Source organism: Canis lupus (assembly GCF_048164855.1).
Source record: "Canis lupus baileyi chromosome 15 unlocalized genomic scaffold, mCanLup2.hap1 SUPER_15_unloc_2, whole genome shotgun sequence".
NCBI lineage: Eukaryota > Metazoa > Chordata > Mammalia > Carnivora > Canidae > Canis > Canis lupus.
In genome coordinates, this window is record NW_027326421.1 from 516,762 (window position 1) to 539,323 (window position 22,562).

General features: G+C 38.1%; 1 protein-coding gene across 23 annotated transcripts in view; it reads left to right on the forward strand.

The window, feature by feature from the left end:
• The window catches only part of LOC140629504 (aldo-keto reductase family 1 member D1-like), a 343,573-nt gene that overhangs the window by 264,120 nt on the left and 56,891 nt on the right, over positions 1-22,562 (forward strand). For 20 of the 23 annotated variants that reach the window (XR_012027342.1, XR_012027338.1, XR_012027332.1 and 17 more), the window contains one exon: positions 275-435. The exons of 2 other annotated variants lie outside the window; for them this stretch is intronic. The gene's annotated coding sequence lies outside the window, so the exon portion shown is untranslated. Of the gene's footprint in view, positions 1-274; positions 436-21,005; positions 21,463-22,562 lie in introns of all 23 variants that reach the window. One more of the 23 variants, XR_012027328.1, reaches the window with a different exon arrangement.

Below are 22,562 nucleotides of genomic sequence, written 5' to 3' on the forward strand. Positions count from 1 at the left end.
GGGAGAAGAAATGGGTAGGAAATATCAGAAAGGGAGACAGAACATAAAGACTCCTAACTCTGGGAAATGAACTAGGGGAGGTGGAAGGGGAGGAGGGCGGGGGGTGGGGGTGAATGGGTGACGGGCACTGAGGGGGGCACTTGACAGGATAAGCACTGGGTGTTATTCTGTATGTTGGCAACTTGAACACCAATAGAAAATAAATTTATTATTAAAACATTATCGTTATTTAGCCAGAAATGGTATCACACTCATTTTTCTCTCTTACCTGTAGAGCAAAGAGGATAGAAGATGTCTGGGAGAATCTACAATCTCTCTCTAGGAGATCCAGTGTTATAAGGTAGACTCTCGAGTCCTTTCAGCCCTGGGGGATCCTGAAATAAATGGTAATGAAAACTCTGAGCATTGAGATAAAGAATCAAACAAAAGGAGGAGGTAAGCATTACTGTTTCTGACTTCTGAGAAGTTGCCTTGGTCACATAGTGAGATGGAAAGGCCTGGAAGTCATAACAGCCTTGGCTATAGATATGCTTGCTTGCTAATAGAGAATAGCCACTGAAGTGGGCCACTCTGCCTGAAGCCAAGGAAACATGTCACTTTCTCTCAATTTCTGAGAAAAGGGACTATAAAGACCTAGAGAGAAAACTAGTAAAAATAATACTGAAAATATAATTTAAAAAATCTCTTAACCTCTACCCATCTTGGGAAGATCAGAGATGGTAGGAGCCTCCATGAACAATAGGGGTCGCCCAGGTGCGAGCAGCTACAGCCAAATGTCACACTGGCCCTGCCCTACCATTGCTGTCTTCAGAGATCTTGATCCCTACCCTTCCAGTGCCATAAGGCAGCTTCACAATCATGTTCTGAATCCATACTCAACACTGCTTTGCCACTGAGACTCAGCCTGCCAATATGCTACAGCTCCTTTTAGAAAGTTAGAGGATAGGGACGCCTGGGTGGCTCAGCAGTTGGGCGTCTGCCTTCAGCTCAGCTCGTGATCCTGGGATCCAGGATCAAGTTCCACATCAGGGTCCCTGTGAGGAGCCTGCTTCTCCCTCTGCCTATGTCTCTGCCTCGCTCTCTCTCAGCCTGTGTCTCTCGTAAATAGATAAATAAATCTTTAAAAAAAAAAAAAAGAGGATATCTTCTCAGGCAGCTGACTGAGAAAATAAAATTTTATTCAATCCCTACCACACAATTTATATGGAAATAAATTTCAGATGGACTAAGGACAAAAGTATAAAATAAAGCAAAGCTATCCAGAAGAAATAGCAATAAAATACTTTTATAATTTTAGTGTGGGCAAGGTCTAGACATAGTATAAAAGGCAGAAAACAGGGGATCCCTGGGTGGTGCAGCGGTTTAGCGCCTGCCTTTGGCCCAGGGCACGATCCTGGAGACCTGGGATCGAATCCCACGTCGGGCTCCCGGTGCATGGAGCCTGCTTCTCCCTCTGCCTGTGTCTCTGCCTCTCCCTCTCTCTCTGTGTGACTATCATAAATAAATAAAAATTAAAAAAAAAAAAAACTTTAAAAAAAAAGGGATCCCTGGGTGGCGCAGTGGTTTGGCGCCTGCCTTTGGCCCAGGGCGCGATCCTGGAGACCCGGGATCGAATCCCACGTCGGGCTCCCAGTGCATGGAGTCTGCTTCTCCCTCTGCCTGTGTCTCTGCCTCTCTCTCTCTCTCTGTGACTATCATAAATAAATAAAAAAAAAAAAATTTAAAAAAAAATTTAAAAAAAAATTAAAAAAAAAAAAAGGCAGAAAACATAAGAAAAGCTAGATTTGGGCAGCCCGGGTGGCTCAGCGGTTTAGCGCCACCTTCAGCCCAGGGCATGATCCTGGGGACCCCGGATCAAGTCCCGCATCGGGTTCCCTGCATGGAGCCTGCTTCTCCCTCTGCCTGTGTCTCTGCCTCTCTCTCCTCTCTGTGTATTCTCATGAATAAATAAAAATAAAATCTTTAAAAAGAAAAGAAAAACTAGATTTATTTATACATAGATTGATGTATATATATGTGTGTGTACACACACACATCCACACAGAATATATAATTCAGGTAAATGGAATTAAAGTATTATCCATGCTGTTGTTAACCTGAGTCTTTTTGGTGAAGGTCTTTTTAACTGATTTTCCTGGTACTCCCATCTCATCCCAAGTAAACAGTATTAACAGCCTGGTATGTACCTTTCCACACTTTTCTTTTCTCTTTAAGATTTTATTTATTTATTCATAGAGACACAGAGAGAGAGAGGCAGAGACACAGGCAGAGGGAGAAGCAGGCTCCATGCAGGGAGCCCAACGGGGGACTGATCCTGGGTCCCCAGGATCAGGCCCTGGGCTGAAGGCAGGGCTAATCTGCTGAGCCACCCGGGCTGCCCTCCCCACTTTTCTTTATGTCTGTATAATCCTATACAAATACACATACAGGGAAGCTCAATCATTGTTGAGCTTGTACACTTCCCTGCATTTTGCTTTTCTTACGTAACAACAGAGCTTGAAAATCCCTAAAGTCCTCCAATATAGATCTAGTGCATTCTTGTTCATGATGACTGAAAAAGGATCATTAAAAGATAAACTGAGACATACTAAACACTTTAAGACTTTATTTAAGCAAACACTGATTGAATTGGGCAGCATCCAATTTAGCAACTACAAAAGAACTCCAAGTGGCAACAGAAAGTGAAAGATTTGCATAGGCAGAATGGAGCAGGAACAAGGAAGTTTACAAAGCAAAAAAGCCCATTAATTATGCAAGCTTACTGTCCTTTGGGAGATGGCAGGGGTCTATCAGACAAATTACCTAACCAGTGCTGGTCAGCTGATTTTTGATTGGTTCCATTTCTGGGAGCCCTAAAACTGTACTTACATTACATCTTGGTTTGGGTGATATGGAGCTTAGCATAAGCAACTCCATTTTGTACCTATTGTCCTGGCTTAAACAGAATAAAGCACTTTTTGTTGGTCCCAATTGACAAGCATTTAACCCATTTCCAAACTTTACTTCTGGAAACATAAATTACATAACAGGGGGATGATACGCCTTTATCTTTTGAATTTTCCTGTAAATGCCCTGTTCCCAGTAAAGGCAAATTAGGCTCAGGTCATTGAATTTGACAGCCTAAGAGCCTCAGGTGCCCAAGAAGTAGACCTTAGGAAGGGAGCTGAAGTGGCATGAAGGACCAGGGAAGGAACACGGGCTATAAGGATATTCTTTGTCATACCACAGCTTTGCCTCTGACCAATGTGAGGTCCTCACCTTAGGATATTGTTCACGCTGTGTCACAAAAGAGGCCATAAATCACTTAAAGGAGAGTGGAAGACAACCTGAAACTAAAGACCTGAACTAGAGAGAACAGGAACTTAAGTTTCAGGGAGAATTTTGGTCAGTTCTACAACACTGCCACCATGTGGCTGTAGAACATTGCAGCTAGCAAACCTAGAAGTGATGGGTTGGAAGCAGTTATTAAATAGAACCGGTTCTCGCATTCTATCTTAATTTGCACCTCCCACGTCAGGATATAAACATTTCCATTAACCCAAAGAATGTCCTTATACTATTTCCAATCAGTACTTCCCCACCATCATTTTTCCAACTTCCACTAGATTCGCTATTCTTACACATCATATAAATGGAATCCTATAGTTCATACCCTTTTGTGTATGGTTCACAGTATCTATAAGTTTCACCCATGTTGTTGCATGTAGTTAATCTTTAGTTGTTCCCAGTAATGGTGTTTTATAAATTCTCCACAAACACTGAATTAGTGAATACTGGGCCATTGCTTCTGGGAGAAATCACTTATAGGGGAAATACAGCAGTAGATTCCTGTGAGTCTCAGTCTTAACTCACCTCATCGATACATATAAACAAACATACCGATATTTATATATGTATGTCAACTGATTAATACATGTAAACAAGCAAAATCAAAACAAATACTTTGCCTTATGTGTGTTTCTATTTAAAGATGCCTTATTTAATACATATTGTTGATTCATTAGCTTTGAACTCACTGCCAACAGCACTATATGAGCCATGTGCCTGAAAGAAGTTTATCCAACACATGTATTTTCTCTGTAAGGAGCACCAGTCTTGGGTAGCCCTGGTGGCGCAGTGGTTTAGTGCTGCCTGCAGCCCAGGGTGTGATCCTGGAGACCCAGGATCGAGTTCCACGTCAGGCTCCCTGCATGAAGGCTGCTTCTCCCTCTGCCTGTCTCTGCCTCTCTCTCTCTGTCTCTCATGAATAAATAAATAAAATATTTAAAAAACAAAGGAACACCAGTCTTCTTGCACTTAGAAGCACTTAGGAACCTTCAGCACTACACTTGGGCCACTTTGAACAATGAAATCATCATCAAAAAGCATAAAAATATGACAAACATAGAACTAAATAGACCACAAAAATACTACGTGATTATAGTATGAGGGCTGAGAGAGAAAGAGACAGCATGACTTTATTCATCCTCACTGGAAACCTGCATACCAGGCAATTCAAAGTTTTTGCTACTCTGTGCATGTCCATGAATGGTCATGAGCGCCATATTGCTTTTAGGCTTACACATACATTTCAGCAAATAGGGAAATGCTCAAACATAGAATCCATAGATAATAAGGATCGATTGTATCTATTCTTTGTTCCTTTTAGTGCTAAGTAATATTCCATTGTATGTATATAGCACTATTTGTTTATCCATTCACCTATAGACGGAATTTGGAGTTGTTTCCTGTTGAGGGCTACTATGAGGTAAGGCTCTATAAACATTCCCGTACAAGCTATTTTGTGAAAATGCACACATTTCTCTTGGAGGAGTGAAATTACTGTACATGTTCAGCTTGATTAGAAACTCTTAAACAGTTTTCCAAGGTAATTTACCATTTTATACTCTCATCAGCAATATGAGAGTTTCAGGCATTCCACGTCTTCACACCTGCCACTGATAGTCTTCTGAATTGTATTTGTTCTGGTGGGTGTGCACTGGTGGTTTTCATTTGTATTTCCCAATGATTAGTGATGTCACACACCTTTTTATACATTTACGGACCATCTGGATATTTCTTTATGAAGTTCCTTTTCAAGTTTTTGTCCATTTTTAATTGGGATGTTTATCTTTCTTATTACTGATATATGGGAATCCTTATATTCTGCATATAAATCCTTTGTCAAATACATGAATTGTATTGTAACAAGTAATGTTTCTATTTTCTCCTACTGTGCGGTTTCCCTTTTCATGTACTTAATGGTGACTTGTGATGAGTAGAAATTTTACGTTTCAATTAAGTCCATTCTGTAAATGTTTTATTTAGGGTTAGTGCTTTTTGTGTCCTATTATTCCTAAAAGCTTTATAATTCTACCTTCTACCTATAGGTCTATAATCCACCTCAAAATAAATTTTTCTGTATGATGTGAGGCAAGGATCAAGGTTGTCTTTGTCCATACAGTCATCCAATTGCTCTAATACTGAAAACCCTCCTTCTTGAGAAGAAACTTGCATCATTAATTTGAGATCTTTCTTCTTTTCAATAAATGTCTTAGAGTTATACATTCTCCTATTAGTACTGCTTTAACCACATCCTATATATTTTGATATGTTTTGTGTTCACTGTTTAGTTCAAATACCATCTAAGATCCATTGTAAATTTTCCTTTTACCTACAGGTTACTCTTCATTTCCAAATACGATGGAAATTTCTGGGTATCTTTTAGTTGTTGATTTTTAGTTTAATTCCATTGCAGTCAGAGAACATATTGTGTAGTTTTTCAATCTTTTGAGATTTTTTGAGACATGGCTTATTTTGGTGAATGTTCCGTGTACACACGAAAAGCCTGTGTTCTGCAATAGTTGGATGTTGTATTCTATAAATGTCAGCTAGAATTTATAATCAAATATTCAATGCCCTTCATGATTTTTGTCTACTTGGTTTCCTCCTCTTTCATCATATGTGTCTATGTGTCTTCTCTTCTCTATGAACACCGGTCATAATGGATTAAGGATAGATAAGGATCCAGTCTACATAGTATGACCTCATCTCCACTTAATGAATGGCATCTTGGTGAATGTTCCATGTGTATTTGAGAAGCATGTACATTCTTTTTTGTTGTAAACGTTAATTAGGTCAAGTTGGTTGATCGATAGTGTTGTTCAAGTCTGCCATTATCCTTGGCAATTTTCTAAGTGTGCTGTCGATTACTGAGTGAAGGGTTTTGAGACCAAGACTGTAACTGTGGGTTTGTCAGTTTATCATATCTGACTGTCAGTTTTTTGCCTCATGTATTTTGAAGCTCTCTTAGTAGATGCACAAATGTTTAGGGTTGTTATGTCCTCCCAGTTAATACCTTCTTTCATTATCATTGTGCTTAGAGTTTGTTAAACTTCTTGGATATATAGATTCACAGTTTTATTTAAATTTGGAACAGCTTGGCCATTATTTCTTCAACTATTTATTGTTTCATTTCTCTCCCCTCCATCAACGAATCCAGTTACCCATATAATAGGGTGACTGATGTCCCACAGCTCACTGGTCTTATTTTTATTTTTAAAATTCCTTTTTTTTTTTTTTTCTGTTTCACATTCAACAGTTTCTTCCTCTATGGCTTTGAATTTACTAACTTTTTCTTCTGAAATGTCTAATCTATTATTAACTTCATCTAGTGAATTCTTCATCTCAGACATCTGGAAAGCTGATTTGAATCTTTTGTATATCTCCCAAGCCTCTATTTAATCTTAATGTAACATTGAGAAAAATTAATTTTAAAATTATTTAACAGTCAAGGCATTGGGTAAATTAATTAATTTTGATTATTACCATTATCTCATTGATCTACAGATTTTGTTTAGCTTATATAATAAAATTTTATACTTTTCTAGAAAATAGATCATTTTCCCTTCTTTTTTTTTTTCTCCTCCCTCACTAACATCACATTCTCTTGCCTTTCAGGTATCCTTATTAACAACCTGTGTGTAAATTTCTTTACTCAGGTTCACACTCGCTTATCCAAACACAATCACATGCACACATGCACACATACACACATACCCCACACACACATGCTCATATTTGTAAACATGTATATACGGGGTATTTTTTTCTGAAAAGATGGGATTATATTATACAACTTCTCCCTTATCCTTGCTTAACAATGAGAGGGGCACCTGGAAGAGTCTGCCTTTGGTTGGGGTCATAATCCGGGAGTTCTAGGATGGAGTCCTGCATTGGGCTCCCTGCTCAATAGGGAGTCTGCTTCTCCATCTACCTTTCCCCCTGCTTGTGCTCTCTCTATATATAAAATAAAAAATTAAACAAAACAAAACATGTATTAGTACATGCCAAGTTTGATTATTTCATTAAGATGGTAGGTAGTTCCTAGGGGTGCCTGGGTGGCTCAGTCAATTAAGTATCTGACTCTTGATTTTGGCTCAGGTCATGATCTCAGGATCTTGAGATCAAGCCCCACGTCGGGCCCTGTGCTCAGTGCAGAGTCTACTTGTCTCTCTCCCTCCCCCTCTGCCCTTCACACACTTGTGCTCTCTCTCCTATGTCTCTAAAATAAATAAATAAAATATTTTTTTTAATGGTAGTTCCTAGATCACATTGATATAAACTTCTCCGTGGGGTGATATTTTGGCACAGTGCAAATTATCTTGTTGCCCAATATATTTGGAAGTAGAGGTTTCACAAGCACTGTGATATTCACCCAAATTGATTATTTAATGGGAGTTTCAAAATGGTTCTATTGTAATTCTTACATGAATCGCCTGCATCCTCCATCAAGAAGAGTCATCTCTCATCAAGTGGACATAAACTGTCGTTCCTTGCCAAAGGCAGAATGAGAATTTAATTATCTTTCTTTAACTACCAATTTCTGTTGTATCTTATCTGCAATGGTCATCTGTAAATCTTTTCTGCTTTTTTTTTCTTTTTTCTTTTTTTTTTTTTTGGTGGTTTTTATTTTTTAATAAAATAAAAATAAAAATAAAATACCAAACACCAAAATAAAACAAAACACAAAACACCAAAATAAAAAAAATAAATGTATTTTTTATTGGTGTTCAATTTGTCAACATATAGAATAACACCCAGTGCTCATCCCATCAAGTGCCCCTCTCAGTGCCCGTCACCCAGTCACCCCCACCCACCCCCACCCTCTACTCTTTTTTTCTAATAACTTTGTAACTTTGGACTGCTAAAGTTGTATTTCTTTAGTTTTTATAATCACTAATCTTTTTGATAATCAAATTGCCCCAAATTTTACCAGTGGCAGCTTGAGCAAGCTGACTTCTCTGTCTTTTTTTGTTTTAAGATTTTATTTATTCATGAGAGAGAGAGAGTGAGAGGGGCAGAGACACAGGCAGAGGGAGAAGCAAGCTCCATGCAGGGAGCCCGACGTGGGACTCGATCCCAGGTCTCCAGGATCACGCCCTGGACTGAAGGCGGTGCTAAACCGCTGGGCCTCCCGGGCTGCCCCCCCACCCCGTGTCTTTGATATCACCCCAGTAGTCTTTGATGCTTGCTTCCTTTGCTACATCCAGAAATGATGAGCCCACCTTATCCTTTCCCAGCCCCAGTCCATATTCAACCATTTCTCCAAAGAGCCCTAATTCCCTAGAGTGGAGAAAAGTACGTAAATACATAAATCTGAGCTCCAGCAAGTTTCACTGCTGGAATGTCTTGCTTTTAAATTCTTTCAGTATGCAGAATATATGTATATATTTTAACTTGAATTTATATTGGTAATATCCAACTCAGATTTAACATGATTTGGCATGATTTTGTATTTATAGCTCTTCAACACTAAAAATCTTGGTTCCTAATAACTTTAAGATATTTACTGATTTGCTTTATCTTAAAATAAACATAAAATACTTTCAAAATTACAATATCTGTATCACTCCTAAAAATAAAACTATTAACAGAGGAAAAAGGTTCATTTGTAGTTCCCAAATTCATTCTTTTTTAAAAATCCTTAATCTATATCTTACTAAAGACGGACAGAGTTCTGTGTTCAAAGCTCACTTGGAATTATTCTTTTTTTCTCTGAGATTATATTATCAAGTGGACATATGTTCAAGTTATTTGTTTCCTTTTTTTCTGTTTTTAAGGCTTCCCTTTTTCCTTTTATGATCTATTTTTTCAAACATGAAAAATACGTACTTTCAAGGTGGCAATTATGTAAAAAATGTATTCTCATGGATTTGCTTTTATTCCAAAACCTTTCACCAGGATTCCAAACTACCACCATCTCCACTAGAGGGAACTATTTTTATTCATTTCTGGTTTGTCACTCCAGTGTTTCTCCTTCAAAAATTTTTCCTCGGCTTGCATTTTGCAATCCATGAAATGTAGAATATCTGTGCCAAGCAATATACATTTTAGTTCTGATGGCTTTTGAACTTCATAGAAAAGATATCGTACTATTTGTTTTTTTTGTTTTTGTTTTTTTTAAGATTTTATTTATTTAGGGATCCCTGGGTGGCGCAGTGGTTTGACGCCTGCCTTTGGCCCAGGGCGCGATCCTGGAGACCCGGGATCGAATCCCACATTGGGCTCCCGGTGCATGTAGCCTGCTTCTCCCTCTGCCTGTGTCTCTGCCTCTCTCTCTCTCTCTCTCTCTCTCTCTCTGTGACTATCATAAATAAATAAAAATTTTAAAAATTTTAAGATTTTCTTTATTTATGAGAGAGAGAGTAGCAGAGACAGGCAGAAGGAGAAGCAGGCTCCACACAGGGAGCCTGATGTGGGACTTGATCCCAGGTCTCCAGGATCATGCCCTGGGCTGAAGGCAGGCGGTAAACCACTGAGCCACCCAGGGATCCCTATTTGTTGTTTTTTAGGACTGTTTTGGTCAGTCAATATTCTATTATGAGGTTTGTGCAAGTGTTTTGTGTAGCTGTTATTCACTCATTTTCTTTTTTTTTTTTTAATTTTTATTTATTTATGATAGAGAGGCAGAGACACAGGCAGAGGGAGAAGCAGGCTACATGCACCGGGAGCCCGATGTGGGATTCGATCCCGGGTCTCCAGGATCGCGCCCTGGGCCAAAGGCAGGCGCTAAACCGCTGCGCCACCCAGGGATCCCTCACTCATTTTCATTTAGGTGTACTGTTCCATTGTGTAAATACACTACAAATCATTTATCCTTCTGTCAATGGCATTTGGTTGTTTATGGATTTTTTTTTCTAATATGTATATACTCTCACAAATATTCTATATCAGACAAAGTGGACTTCAGAGCAAAGAAAGCATTTTATAACGGTAGAAGGGTCAATTCTTTAAGAAAACTTAATTCCTGATATGTGTGTACCTAACAACAGTTAGACTAAAGTTTTTAACCAAAAAAGCCACAAAATACATGATGTAAAAGCTGATAGAGCTGCAAGGAGAAATAGATGAATCCACTATTATATTTGGAGACTTCAACATCCCTTTATCAGAAGTGAACAGATGGAGAAGATAGAAAATCAGTAAGGATATAATTAATCTGAACAGCACCGTCAAACACCTGGATCTAATTAATGTCTATAGACTATGTAAGCTAAAAATAAAAGAGTACACATACTTTACAAGCTCACATGGAATATTCACCCAGAGAAATCACATTCTAGGGGCACCTGGGTGGCTCAGTTGATTAAGCATCTGCCTTCAGCTCAGGTCAGGATTCTAGGGTCCTGGGATTGAGTTCTGTGTTGGGCTCCCTGCCCAGTAGTGAATTTACTTCTCTCTCCCCCTCTGCCCCTCTCTCTGCTCATACTCTCTCTTTTGTGCACTCACACTCTCTCTCTCAAATAAATAACTAAAATCTAAAAAAAAAAAAAAAATCACACTCTGGGCCATAAAACATACCTTAACAATCTTAAATGAATAGAAATTACACAAAGTATGCTCTCTGACCACAATGGAATTAAACTAGAAACTAATAACAGAAAGATAGCTGGAAAACCTCTCAAGTATTTGGAGATTAAACAATACATTTCTAAAAAAATAAATAAATAAATAAACAATACATTTCTAAATAACACATAAATCAAAGAAATCTTTTTTTATTTTTTTTCTTCCTTTTTTTTAAATAAATTTATTTTTATTGGTGTTCAATTTACCAACATACAGAACAACACCCAGTGCTCATCCCATCAAGTGTCCCCCTCAGTCCCCATTACCCATTCACCCCCACCCCCCCACCCTCCTCCCCTTCCACCACCCCTAGTTCGTTTCCCAGAGTTAGGAGTCTTTATGTTCTGTCTCCCTTTCTGATATTTCCCACACATTTCTTCTCCCTTCCCCTCTATTCCCTTTCACTATTATTTATATTCCCCAAGTGAGTGAGAACATATAATATTTGTCCTTCTCCGATTGACTTACTTCACTCAGCATAATACCCTCCAGTTCCATCCATGTTGAAGCAAATGGTGGGTATTTGTCGTTTCTAATGGCTGAGGAATATTCCATTGTATACAAAAACCACATCTTCCTTATCCATTCATCTTTCGATGGACACCGAGTCTCCTTCCACAGTTTGGCTATTGTGGACATTGCTGCTAGAAACATCGGGGTGCAGGTGTCCTGGCATTTCATTGCATCTGTATCTTTGGGGTAAATCCCCAACAGTGCAATTGCTGGGCCGTAGGGCAGGTCTATTTTTAACTCTTTGAGGAACCTCCACACAGTTTTCCAGAGTGGCTGCACCAGTTCACATTCCCACCAACAGTGTAAGAGGGTTCCCTTTTCTCTGCATCCTCTCCATTTGTGGTTTCCTGCCTTGTTAATGTTCCCCATTCTCACTGGTGTGAGGTGGTATCTCATTGTGGTTTTGATTTGTATTTCCCTGATGGCAAGTGACGCAGAGCATTTTCTCATGTGCATGTTGGCCATGTCTATGTCTTCCTCTGTGAGATTTCTCTTCATGTCTTTTGCCAATTTCATGATTGGATTGTTTGTTTCTTTGGTGTTGAGTTTAATAAGTTCTTTATAGATCTTGGAAACTAGCCCTTTATCTGATATGTCCTTTGCAAATATCTTCTCCCATTCTGTAGGTTGTCTTTTAGTTTTGTTGACTGTATCCTTTGCTGTGCGAAAGCTTCTTATCTTGATGAAGTCCCAATAGTTCATTTTTGCTTTTGTTTCTTTTGCCTTCGTGGATGTATCTTGCAAGAAGTTACTGTGGCTGAGTTCAAAAAGGGTGTTGCCTGTGTTCTCCTCTAGGATTTTGATGGACTCTTGTCTCACATTTAGATCTTTCATCCATTTTGAGTTTATCTTTGTGTATGGTGCAAGAGAGTGGTCTAGTTTCATTCTTCTGCATGTGGATGTCCAATTTTCTCAGCACCATTTATTGAAGACACTGTCTTTCTTCCAATGGATAGTCTTTCCTCATGGATTGGCAGAATTAATATTGTGAAAATATCAATGTTACCCAGGGCAATTTACACGTTTAATGCAATCCCTATCAAAATACCATGGACTTTCTTCAGAGAGTTAGAACAAATTATTTTGAGATTTGTGTGGAATCAGAAAAGACCCCGAATTGCCAGGGGAATTTTAAAAAAGAAAACCATATCTGGGGGCATCACAATGCCAGATTTCAGGTTGTACTACAAAGCTGTGGTCATCAAGACAGTGCGGTACTGGCACAAAAACAGACACATAGATCAATGGAACAGAATAGAGAACCCACAAGTGGACCCTGAGCTTTATAGTCAACTAATATTCGATAAAGGAGGAAATCAAAGAAATCTTAGAGAAATTTTTAGATACTTCAAAGTAAATAAAAAGGAAAATACAGCTTATTGAAACTTGTGAGATGTAGCAAAAGCAGTGTTTCAAGGGAAATTTATAGCATTGAACACAAATGTTAGAAAAGAAGAATGACCTGAAATCAATAATCTAAGCTTCCACTTTAGGAAACTAGAGAATAAGGAACAAATTAGATTTGGGACACCTGGGTGGCACAGTTGGTGGAGGATGCAGCTCTTGATCTTGGGGTCATGAGTTTGAGGCTCATGTTGGGGAGTGGAGATTATATTAACTAATAATAATAATAGAATAAATACATTTTAAGAAGAGGAAACTAAATTCAAAATCAATAGAATAAAAGAAATAATAAAAATTACAGCAGAAATCAATGAAATTGAAGACAAGGAAATCAGTAGAGAAAAACAATGAAACCAAATGCTGATTCTTTAAAGTCAGTGAAAGTGATAAACCCCTAGCCTGGTTTACTCAGACAAAAAAGAGAGAAGACACAAATTGCCAATCTCAGAAGAGGGACCATCACTGCTGATGCCATTGGAGTAGGTACACTAGACCTACATGATTTCAGTTGTGAATTCTACCAAACATTTATTGAAGAAATTTTACCGATTCTCTACAATCTCTTACAGAAGATAGAAGCAGAACAAATACTTCCTAATATATTCTATAAGATCAGCATTACCGTAATACCAAAAGCAAAGCCATTACAAGAAAGAAAAAATACAGGGATGCCTGGGGGGGCTCAGCAGTTGAGCGACTGCCTTTGGCTCAGATTGTGATCCCAGGGTCCTGGGATTGAGGTCCTCATTAGGCTTCTTGCATGGAGCCTACTTCTCCCTCTGCCTATGTCTCTGCCTCTCTCTCTGTGTCTCTCATGAATAAATAAATAAAATCTATTAAAAAATAAAGGAAAGGAAAAATACAGATCAATATATCTCACAAATTTTAATGCAAAAATATTAACAGTTTGAATTCAATGATGTGTAAGAAATTATATAAAATGACCAAGTGGAATTTATTCCAGGTATGTGAGACTTCTTCAAAATTCAAAAATCAATTAATGTAATTTATCACATAAACAGGCCAGAGAGGAAAAAGTATAATATAGATACAGAGAAAGCATTTATGACACCCATTAATGGTAAAAACCCTCAGCAAAGTAGGAGTAGAGGAAGCTCCTCTTCAAAAGCCTACAGCTAACAAACACTTAATGGTAATCAACTAGAGGCTTCCCTAATTCAATCCAGAATCAGGCAAGAATGTCTTTTATGACTCCTATTCAACATCTTACTGGAACTCCTTGGTCATACAATAAGAACAGGAAAAGGAAATAATAGATATACAATTGTGAAGGAAACTTTGTTTGCAAATGACATAACTATGTAGAAAATCCCAAAGAATCAAATAAAAGCATCCGAGAACTAATAAGCAATTATGACAAGGTTGTAGGACAGAATGTTAAGACACAGAAGTCAAATGCTTTCCTATATACCAGCAATGAACACTTGGAATTTGATTTTTAAAACAGTGATATTTACATTAGCACATAAAATTGAAATATTTAAATATACATATATACAAGAATAATATGTACAAGATCTATATAAGGAAAATTACAAAACTGATGAATGAAGTCAAAGATATAAATAAAGAGTATTCCATGTACATAGACAGGAAAACTCAAAATTATCAAGATATCAATTCTTCCCAACTTGATCTGTAGATTCAACACAATCCTAATTAAAATCCCAGCAAGTTATGTTGTGGATATGAACAAACTAATTATAAAGTTTATATGCTAAGCAAAAGACCCAGAATAGCCAACATAATATTGAAGAAAAGCAAAGTCAGAAGATTGATACTACCTGACTTCAAAAGTTATTCTAAAGTGACAGTAATCATGATGGTGAGATCATAGATAATCACAAAAGAATAAACAAATAGATCAACGGAACTAATCTCTGACCTTTGATAAGGAACAAAGGCAATCAATAAAGGATACTTTTGTCAACAAATGGTGCTGGAACTGGACAGCTATGTATAAATAAATATAAACACAGGTCTTATGCCATTCACAAAAATGAACTCAAAATGGGTCATAGACCTAAATGTAACTGCACAACTATAAGATTTCTAGGTTACGGCATAAGGGAAAGCTTAGATGGCCCTGGGTTTGGTGACGAGTTTTTTCAAACAACACCAAAAGTACGACCCATGAATGAAAAAATGGATTAAGGGGGACTTCATGAAAATTTAAAAACTTCTGCTGCAAGAAAGAGACACAGTTAAGAGAAAGAAAAGACAAACCACAGACTGGGAGAAAATTTTTGCACAATGCATATCTGATAAAGAACTGGTATCCAATCTAAAATAATACAAAGAACTCAAATTCATCAATAAACTAACGCAATTTAAAACTGAGCAAAATATCTGAACAGACACCTTATCAAAGAAAGTACACAGATGGCACATAAACATGCACAAAGATGCCCAACGTCCTTAGGGAGTTTCACATTAACAGACCAATGAGATAACATTACACGTTAGAATGACTAACATGCAAAACACCAATACTACATGCTGACAAGGCTTATAGCCACACAAAATCCTGCACATGAATGTTTATAATAGCGTTATCTTAATCACTAAAACTCAGAAACAACCAAGATGTTCAATAAGGGAATGGATAAACAAAGTGGTATATAGTGGCATATTATCCAATGACTGAAAGAGAAATGAGTCATCAAGCCACGAAAAAATAAGCACATTGCTAAAGAAGTCAATTGGACTATATATGATTCCAACAATATAGAATTTTGGAAATGGGAAAACCAGTAATAGTAAAAAGTCGGTGAAAGATCAGTGGTTACCGGGAGTTTGCACAGAGCATTGAAGAAGGAATGAATAGAGTTGGAGCATAGAGGATTTTTAGGGCATTGAAGTAATCTGTGGGATACTGCATTGGTGGATACATATCATCATGCATTTGTCAAAATCTATAGAATATACAACTCACAGTGAACCTTCACATAAATGATGGACTTAGTTAATAATAATGTATCAATATTGGAGCAGTTAAAACAAATGCATTGGGAACACCAGGACAGAAGCTTAAGGGGGTACATGGGAAATCTGTACTTTATGCTCATTTTTCTGTAAACATAAAAATGCTCTAAAAATCAATCTGTCAATTGAAAAAAGTTTTAGCCACTTAATCTGCATATTTCCAAGTGTTTATAAAATCTTATTAATTCACAATACAACTTTTATCTGATTTATCTAAACTACCTATATGTTATAAAAATCTAAGGTAGAGTTAATCCAGGTTTATTCTGATGCTCAATTCTTTCCTGAGCTATAGTTAATAAAGTCCAAGCTTGCAAACGAGAATAAAAATCCTTTGGTCCCAACTACATAACCCACAAATGAAAAGAGTGCTACATATAAAAAAATCTATAGGTAATTAATTAACCTATGGGTAACTAAATGGTGTGATATTGATGAAACAACAGATCAGTAGGACAGAATCGATAGCCCAGAAATAACACTTGCACAGACAGGGTCAGCTGATCCTTGACAAAGGAGCAAAGGCAAATCAGTGGCCAAAGGAAAATCTTTGCAACAAATGATACAACTGGACACCAGTTGTTTGGAATCACAAGGGACATTGAATAGACAAAACCATCTTGGAAAAGAAGAACAAATAAGGAAGACTCATACTTCCAGATATCAAGACTGACCATGAAATGGACATTTATGGGACGCCTGTTCCTCCCTCTTCCCATGTCTCTGCCTCTCTCTCTCTGTGCCTCTCATGAGTAAATAAATAAAATCTTAAAAAAAAAAGAAAAAAGAAATGGACATTTATGACACAAGTTTGCCTTCCTTGCTCACAACACTTCTCCTGGAAAATGAAGATTTACAGAAGACTTTATCTATTGCAGTTATTTACCAAACAACAATACCTCTGTCCAGAGATCACATTTATTGGCAAATTAAGTATGGCAGTAGGCTCGTGTCCACACAAGTCATGGTCTAACCATCAACCAGAAGCAGCTGGCTTCATAAACTATGGAACAGACTACCGAAGACTCAGCTCTGGGGCCGGCAAGATAGTCTTTGTCAAGCGGTTCTTTTGGATTTTTCCTAGTATTTTGCAAATATGAATAACTTATACAGTGAACACATAATCTTATGCTTTTGCAATGCCAATTTAACTATGGATAGATTCCTGGAACAGGGATTTCTGGATCAATGAGTTAAGTGCATATTTGATTTCACTAGGTAGTGCCAAATTTCCCTCTACAGGGGTTTACCATCTTGCATTGCCATCATCAAAGCTTGAAAATCTCTGCTTCCTCGTATCTCCAATAGGACAGATTTTTTTACAGTCTAAAATGTGAAAAATAATGTCCCAGTTTAGTTTTAATTTTCATTTCCCTTATTATGAGAGAGGTTGAATAACTTTTAACATGTTTAAGGGCCATTTTAATTTCTGTTAACCTGAACATTCAGATTAGAGTTTGGATATAGGAGAGTTTTCTTCTAAATTTGTAAGTCATTCACTTTTTTTTAACCTTCTAAGACTAGCTCCCCTCATTTCTGTTCTTGAAGTGGTTTTCTTAGCTAGTCAGATATTTTTCTATATGGTTTTTATAATCAATTTGTCCAGCTACAGGAAAAAAATGCATTTTTGTTATGAGTATACTAAACATATATAATATGTTTAGGGTAAAAATATATATAAATATATATAAATAACAGGGTAAAAAATATGTAATTTCTAGCATGTTTTATAATATTAGTTTGCAGTTTTCAAATGTTGAATGATCACATTTTTTTTTCTGGTGTGATTTTTTTGTGTATTTTGATATTAGGCACTTTCATTTTCATCATGTTTTCCTTTCAACATCTCTCTATGTGGTTTGATTGCAACCCTTTTCTGTCGTGCATATTTAAGTAAGATGAGTTTTCTTGTATTTTTTGTCTTAGAAGGATTCTGTATTTAGTATTTTTGTAGAGGATGGGAGTAAACCAGAGTAGTTTTCCTATCCTCACTACTGGGGGAGGCCGCTGTTGTTACCATCAAGAATCCAAAAGTATGGGGCAGCCTGCGTGGCTCAGTAGTTTAGCGCCAACTTCAGCCCAGACCCTGATCCTGGAGACCCAGGATCGAGTCACACATCAGGCTCCTTGCATGGAGCCTGCTTCTCCCTCTGCCTATGTCTCTGCCTCTCTGTGTGTGTGTCTCTCATGAATAAATTAAAATCCAAAAGTATGGCCTCCCCATGAAGCTATGTCCATGATTTTGAGATCTGCTTTCTCTTGGTCCATTCTGCCAGCAGCTGGAGCACTTTTCTCCCTTGTTCTCAGTCTTTTACTCTACTCCCAGCAGTCTTTTCCTCAAAATATGTTTCTGTTTTTATTGCAGTGAATTTTTCCTGGATATTGCTGAGGTCTTTAAAGAATTACACTACAAGACTTGCTGATTTTCCTGCAGCCCTTAGGGAGGGCTGGGATAAAGCTCATGGGCTTTTTATGTTTACCCACATATTAGATGCTCCATTTGTCAGTTACAGTGATTATTTTCAGATTTGCTTTCTGAGGCTTCCACTCAGATGTAGGTGCTCTCTTTGATGACTCAAGAGTTTTGGGAGAATTTCTGGGGACATTCTTTAGCTATCAGAACTTCTCTGACTGTTTCATATACAACTTCTGTATAGACTAAATCTGAGTTACACAGAATCCTACTTTTTTTAGGGCATAAAGCCCCACCCACTGGTGTTCTAGGTTTCATGGAGTTTCCATTGTCACCAATTTTACTGAAGGTGTCTGTTGTCTTTTTTCTTTTTCTCTCCTAGTTGCTCTCTCTCCAGTCTGAGGGCTTTGGGAAAGTTTTAAACACTATACTGCCATCACCATCTTATTTTTCTAGGAGTCTCTCATAAAATCTTGAGCAAAATGTTGTCAACCAAGTAAGAACGAAAAATTAAAGCAGACAATTTTATTTGGGCAAATAGAATTGCAATTCGGAAAACATGAATTCAGGTAGAAACCTAAATTTTGTGACTAGGAAGACAAAGAAAGGGCAGGGTTATAAAAGTGATAGGTGATAAGAGTAGTTCTCGGTCATTATACAAAAGAGGAATTAAAACTAGGTTAATTGGGTCAGTTGAGGTGATACATGAATAGATTGAAATTTTTCAAATTGTGTTGGCTCCTTGCAATCGAAGCATGGGAACAATTCAGGTATCATGGTGAGGAAGGAGTTAAGTCCAGGCTGAGGGCTTGCAGTTGGCAAATAGTTCGTGGTTCTTCTGATAAGGCCATGCATAAGCTCCTCCTCCCTTATGGTCACCTGACTCTATTTTAAAAGAGACTCTTGTAACCAAATTTGCTTGTTCCATTGTGATATCTCCTTTTACATTTTCTCCCTTCGATCTAGATCTTTCTTGACAAGAAAGCATCAATGATCAATCTTTTGGTTTCGGTTCCATTACATTGCCAGAGTGATTAGTACTTGCTCTGGGTTTATCATGTCCCTCAAAGTGGGGAGTCTTATATCCTCATCTATCTTTAAGCCTAAGACTACATTTGAGTGACAAGTAGACCTTTTAGGGAAAGAGGGTTTGAGCTACATCAATTGAAGTGCCATTTTCTATTGTCAAGTGTAGGGCAGATGAATACTCCCTCTTCTCAGCTAGAAGATAATCAGGGACTATCTAATTACCAAGCACAACTTTGGCCAGAGAGTCTAAGGGTCTTTGTTGGCTGCTATTGTTTAGCGACAGATTCCACAATAATTTCAAGAAATAAGGAGAAGATGACATAACCTCAATTACATTTATACCTAACCAAGGAAGTAGGGACTTGCCAAAGGAGCAAGTCCTGAATCATGAAAACCTCCTGCTAGATCTTTCTAACCTGACAGTGTAAATTCAGGGAAGGAAGTTTACCAATGAGATCTCTTATTTTGCTTTTGAAAGTTAGGGGCAAAATTAGATTTTTTTTTCTACTAGCCTGAAATAAAAGGTTGTTCTAAATTCCAGAAGTCACCACTGCTTAGGAATGACCTGGGAGATAAAGATGAGGGTGTTATCTTTGCAGGCCAATGCCAGAGTAAAGGAAAGCAAGAAGAAAGGCTTTCATGTTTAGTTAAAGTGTGAAGTCATGATGTATCATCTTGAGCAGACGCAGTCTACCTCAATGTCCCCTACTTCTCTTCCTGTATACAGAAGATTGTAGCTGAGAGAACTCCAAGGGGTTTGCAAGGTTTTGTTATGATTTGTATGATTTGTCCAGTAAAGTGGGAATGAGCATCCATGACTGGAGATTATGGAAACTGTATCCCAGGTGAGAAACACATTCTCTAAACCATGGAAAGGACATCAGCAGGGGAAAGCTTCAACCCATCCAGAAAACATACAAACCGTAACAAGAACGTCACGATAATGCACACTAAGAGGGGGTCTCTGGGTGGTTCAGTCAGTTAAGCATCTGCCTTTGGCTCAGGTCATGATCTCAGGGTCCTGGGCTCCCTGCTCAGCAATGAGTCTGCTTCTCCTTCTCCCTCTGCCCCTACGGCCCTGCTTAGGTATTCTCTCTCTGCCTCTCTCTCTCTCTCTCTCCCTCTCTCTCTCTCAAATGAATAAATAAAATCTTTAAACACACACACACACAGACTAAGAGATAGTTGAAGTCCAGCTGCAAGGGGTTCAAAGGGTTCAGAAGAAGGAGGTCTGAGGCTTGTGGGAACAAAAATAGCTTTTCCAGAATTATAGAATACAGAATTCCAAGATTATGACCTGACAGCTCAGACTGCTGGTAAACTGTTCCTGCAATATTATAAAAGTCTCCCCATCAATGTTTATTTATAGTCTGAGTCATCTTGCAGGTGAAGGAATGCAAAAACTGAAAAATGGGGTTTGTCAGTCAGCCACAAAGACCCAAGTGGCTATCCTGGGTTTCTCATCACCCCAGCTGTTCTTCACTTTACAGCCACTGTTTATCCATCTTAACTTCTTATTCAGGAGCAGACTGTTGCCAAGTTACAAGGACATCAGGATGGCAAAAGTCTGGCAACAATGGGCCATTTTTTACAGAAGCAGAATTTGAACTTCATCCACATGTGCCATGCATCTTTATATTGCAAAGACAATATAAAGAAGGCAAAATTTTACTTATTTGACAATGCCTCCCATGTAATTTATATATCAAATAAGCCTGATTAATTTAACCAATCCTTTAAAATATCCCAGGTAAAAAAGACTTCATTTTGAAATCAATTTGGGGAAGTTTGTCATAAATATAGAAGGTCTGGATATTTGGTTAAAATAAGATCACAAGGAAAAGCAAGCGGCATCAAGGCGGCCTACGAGCAGGTTCAGAAGGGGCTCCTAAAACTAAAAGGTGTCGCAGAGCTCGGTGTGACCAAGCAGAAGAAGAAAAAGAAGGACAAGGACAAGGCTAAACTCCTGGAAGCGATGGGAACAAGCAAAAAGCACAAGGAGGAGAAGCGGCACGGCTGGACAAGCGAACCCTGGCCCAGGCGGCCTTCAAGAAGATGCAGGAGAAACAGCAAATGGAAAGGATCCTAAAGAAAGCATCCAAAACCCACAAGCAGAGAGTAGAGGACTTCAACAGACACTTGGACACCCTTACGAAGCACTATGACATTCCTAAAGACAGCTGGACGAAGTAGCCTCCCCATCCAGGGTAAGCAGTGGCATCGAGGGGAATTGGAAGGCAAAGTTAAGGTTCTGTTTGGTGCCTTTGGTATTTTCTAGAAACATTCTTTTACACATACCCTTGTGTTTTCTGCTGAGACCAATGCTTTCCAAAGCAGTGTGCCCTCTTGCTGGAACTTGATTAAAGTAAGACTGTTTTACTACCCCCCCCCCAAAAAAAATAAGATCATAAAAAATTAAAAGAATACTTAATTATCTATTAACCTAAGTGACAAGGTTTTAAGGACAATTATAGAAGATCACACCTGCAAAAACCTTAGCTTTTTCTTAAAGTAGGCTTCATATCCAGCATGGAACCCAATGTGGGACTCTAACCCAACCCTGAGATTAAGACCTGAGCTAAGGGATCCCTGGGTGGCGCAGCGGTTTGGCGCCTGCCTTTGGCCCAGGGCGCGATCCTGGAGACCCAGGATCGAATCCCACGTCGGGCTCCCGGTGCATGGAGCCTGCTTCTCCCTCTGCCTGTGTCTCTGCCTCTCTCTCTCTCTCTGTGACTATCAAAAATTAAAAAAATAAAAAAAATAAAAAAATAAAAGACCTGAGCTAAGATCAAGAGTCAGATGCCCAGCTAAGCTACCCAGGCACCCCAATCCTTAGCTCTTTTTGAATAAAGATTTAGTTTTTCTGAGTAGTCAAAATGTAATAAAGACAAAAATGCAGAATCTTTCTTAGACAGATTACACTGACAGTAAAGAAACTCTGTTTATAATTTTTTGTTAAGAACAGATCTATTATCTAAGAGTAGATCTATTATCTAAGAAAATTTGTTTTAATAGAGAAAAAAACCAAACTAGTTGGATCAGTATAGTTTTTATATTAAAACTCATTTTTCAATCAATTTATTTTAATCTTAGCCAGTTTGATAACATATAAAATTTCTTTCCTTTTCCACAACTCCTCCTACAACTTTTTTCTTAAGATCTTATTTATTCATTTGAGAGAGAGAAAGGGCACAAGTCTGGGGGAGAAGCAGAGGGAGAAAAAGAGAGAGAGAAAGGAGGAGACTCCATGCTGAGCCAGAAGCCCCATGCAGGGCTCAATCTCAGGACCCAAAGATCATGACCTGAG